Below are 3998 nucleotides of genomic sequence, written 5' to 3'. Positions count from 1 at the left end.
GCCTTCTGGTTAGCAGTCAAGTGCCTTAGGCACTATGCTACCAGAGCTCCTAAGTACACAGCATATTATCACTATCTGTGCAAAGCCTCTCTGTTGTTTAACTTATTCTATCTTATCTCCATATCCCAAAGTTCCTGGATGGTACAATGGTTAATGTACTTGGCAGCTAATGGTTAATATGCATATGGGTGGAGGTGAAATTCACCCAGAGGCACCTCAAAAGAAAGGCCAGGCAATCTATTTCTGAAAAATCAGCATTAAAGTCCCTATGGAGAGGCACGCACAGGGTCACCATGAATCGGAACTGACTCCACAGCAACTGTGGTTTTTTTAATCCCCATATCCCACTTTCGTTGGGCTCCCTTGCAGAGGCAAAACAATTCTAATGTGTTTGAAATGTATTATTTTGTTCGTGTATGTCCTTATAACAGTAGCTCTGGTAGCATAGTGCCTAAGGCATTTGACTGCTAACCAGAAAGCTGGCGGTTCAAAACCACCAGCCACTCCTTGGAAGGAAGGTTGGGCAATCTACTTCCATAGTGATATTGCCTCAGAAACTCAAGGAGGGGTCGCAATGAGTCAGGGCTGACTCAACAGCACATAAGAACAACACAATGTCCTTATAACATTTGTATTGTTTTGTGTGCATTTATTCTTAATTTACAAAAAAAAAAAAAAAAAAGTTTCTATATTCCATTCTGTTTTTCACTTGTTTCATCAAGGTCTATATTTTAAAGATCCATGTATGTTGCTATTATTATTACTTCTAACTCCTGCCTCTGTTTCATCTATCCATTCTTTCTATGAAGGACACTCAAGTTACCACCCTCCTAGGGACAGATTCTTATGGCAAAAAGGGAAAGAGTAGAGAGGAAGGAACGTAGGTACCAGTGACAGCTTAGCCACTAACTAGCTAGGCACTTCAGGTAACCACTATAGGGCACAGTTTCCAACCTGAACTTGGGGATCAAAGCAGATCAGAGTTTGTACACTGCAGTCCATCAGCTGAACTCAGCCTACAAACCTGTTTTGGCCCTCTTTGTGTTTCAATTATAAATTTAAGAATTTAAAGAACCACACTGTTGTTGTTATGTGCCATCAAGTTGATTCTGACTCATAGCAACACGTCAGGGCAGAGTAGAACTGCCCCATATGGATACATGGGTTGTACTTTTATAAGAATAAGCCCTGGTCATGCACTGGTTAAAATGCTTGGCTACTAGCCAAAAGGCTCGTGGTTCAAACCCATCAGCTACTCCTTGGGAAAAAGATGTGGCAGTCTGCTTCCATAAAGATTAAACCAAAAACAAAACCCACTGCCATCAAGTCAATTCCAACCCATAGCTACCACCAATGGATTTCCAAGGTGGTAAATCTTTACAGAAATAGAATGTCTCATCTCGCTCCTGCAGAGCACCTGGTGGATTTGAACCACCAACCATCTGGGTAGCAGCCACTACACCATCAGAGCTCCTTTCCATAAATTACAGCCTTGGAAACCCTATGGGAAAGTTCTACTTTTGTTATATAGTGTGACTATCAGGGACAGATTACCCAATAAGTAAGTTAAGGATGTGCTTAGGACTTCAGTGGAAGGGAGAAGGCAGGGCACTGAATGTAACTGATACCAGCTCTAGAGCATGACTGCTATTCACAGGGTTTTCAATAGACAGGTTTTTTTTTTTGTTGTTGTTGTTGTTTTTCAGAAGCAGACTGCCACTTCCTTCATCCTAGACTCTCTTAGTCTGGAAGTGCCACTGAAACCTGTACACCATACATGACCCTGCTGGTGTGTTCTGGTTACCTAGTGCCATTCTGACAAAAATATATCACAAATGGAATGGCTTGAACAAACAGGAGTTTATTCTCTTACAGTTCGGGAGGCTAGAAATCCGAGTTCAAAGTGCCAGGCTCTAGGCGCTGGGTAAAAGCCCCTTGACCTTGGGCTTCATCTCTGCCTCTTGCTCCTGGGCCACTGAAGCTAGAGGCATCTCTTCATTCAGGCAGTTACTGGCTGCTGAGGCTAACAAGCCCAAGGCTGACAAATACAATGGCACAGTCCCAATGTTACCAAACCACACGGCAGGCCATAATTCAAGTCCATTGAAAGTCCCAAGGTTGGCAGAGCATGGCAGGCTGCCGAACAATGACACAGCTATGTGCAGGGTTCAAGCATGCCATAAGCCGGAGACCATTCCCAAAGCTGCTTCTTATATATAGGGAGCAGACCACATACCCAAAGCAGCTAGTCAGCTGCTCCAATAGATTCCACCATGGAGTTAATTACCAATCTCACCATGGGAAATAACTACATCCGGCTGTCCAGCCACTCAACCAGGCCCAGCTAAGTTGACACTCAAACATAACCACCACATGGTATTAGAAATATTAGTGGCATAGTGCACAGCATCACAGCAACATGAAAGCCACTACAATATGACAAACTGATGGATGAGTGGTGTTGAACCTTATGAATAGCAGTGGAACACTGTCTGATAAACTGCTAGGTGAGTTCTCAGTTATTTCAAATGCCAGCAAGGTCACCCATGGTGGACAGGCTTCAGCAGAACTTCCAGACTAAGACAGATTCAGAAAAAGGAAGAGGCCATCCAACTCTCAAAGAAGTGGCCAGTAAAAACCTTATGGATAGCAGTGAGACACTGTCTAATATATTACTGGAAAGCTTTATGGATAGCCCTGAAACACTGTCTGATATAGTGCCAGAAAATGGGCTCCTCAGGTAGGAAGGCACTCAAACTATGACTGGGGAAGAGCTGCCTCCTCAAAGCAGAGTCATCCTTAATGATATGGATAGAGTAAAGCTTTCAGGTCATTGCTGATAGGGCACGATTCAAAATTGGAAGAAACAGCTGCAAACATCCACTAATAATTGGAATGTGGAATGTATGAAGTATGAATCTAGGAAAATTGGAAATTGTCAAAAGTGAAATGAAATGCACAAAGATTGATATCCTAGGCATTAGTGAGCTGAAATGGACTGGCTTTAGCCATTTGGAATCAGACACCCATATGATCTACTATGCCAGAAATGACAAATTGAAGAGGAATGATAAGGCATTCATTGTCACAAAGAATGTTTCAAGATCTAGCCTGAAGTACAATGCTGTCAGTGATAGGATGATATCCATATGCCTACGAGGAAGACCAGTTAATGCTACTATTATTCAAATTTACACATCAACCACCAAAGCCAAAGATGAGGAAATTGAAGATTTTTACCAACTTCTGTAGTCTGAAATTGACCAAACATGTAATCAAGATGTACTGATTACTACTGGTGATTGGGATGGTAAAGTTGGAAACAAAGAAGAATCACCAGTAGTTAGAAAATATGGCCTTGATGATAGAAAATGATGCTGGAGATCACATGATAGAATTTTGCAACACCAACAACATATTTATTGCAAATATCTTTTTTTAACAACATAAGTGGAGGCTATACATGTGGATCACAACAGAAGGAACACATAAGAATCAAAAGAAATACATCAGTAGAAAGAGGCAATGGAGAAGCTCAATATCTTCAGCCAAAACAAGGCCAGGAGCTGACTATAGAACAGTTGAAGCTGAAGACAATTAAAACAAGTCCATGAGAGCCAAAATATGACCTTGATTATATCTAAATTATAAATATATTAAATTTAGAGAACAACTGAAGAACAGCTTTGACGCACTGAATACCAATGACCAAAAAGTCAATGAACTATGGGGTGATATCAAGAACATACATGAAGAAAGCAAAAGATCATTAAAAAGAAAAGACCAAAATGGATGTCAGAAGAGACTCTGAAACTTGCCCTTGAATGGAGAAAAGCTAAAGCAAATGGAAGAAATGACAAGATAAAAAAGCTGAATGGAAGATTTCAAAGAGCAGCTTGAGAAGACAAAACCAATCACCGGTGACTGGAATGCAAAAGTTGGAAACAAAGAAGAATCACCAGTAGTTGGAAAATTTGGCCTTGGTGACAGAAATAATG

Source organism: Orycteropus afer, unplaced genomic scaffold, assembly GCF_000298275.1.
Source record: "Orycteropus afer afer isolate SDZICR_OR568_19922 unplaced genomic scaffold, OryAfe1.0 scaffold00235, whole genome shotgun sequence".
NCBI classification, from domain to species: Eukaryota; Metazoa; Chordata; class Mammalia; order Tubulidentata; family Orycteropodidae; genus Orycteropus; species Orycteropus afer.
Note: the sequence above shows the minus strand (reverse complement) of the source record.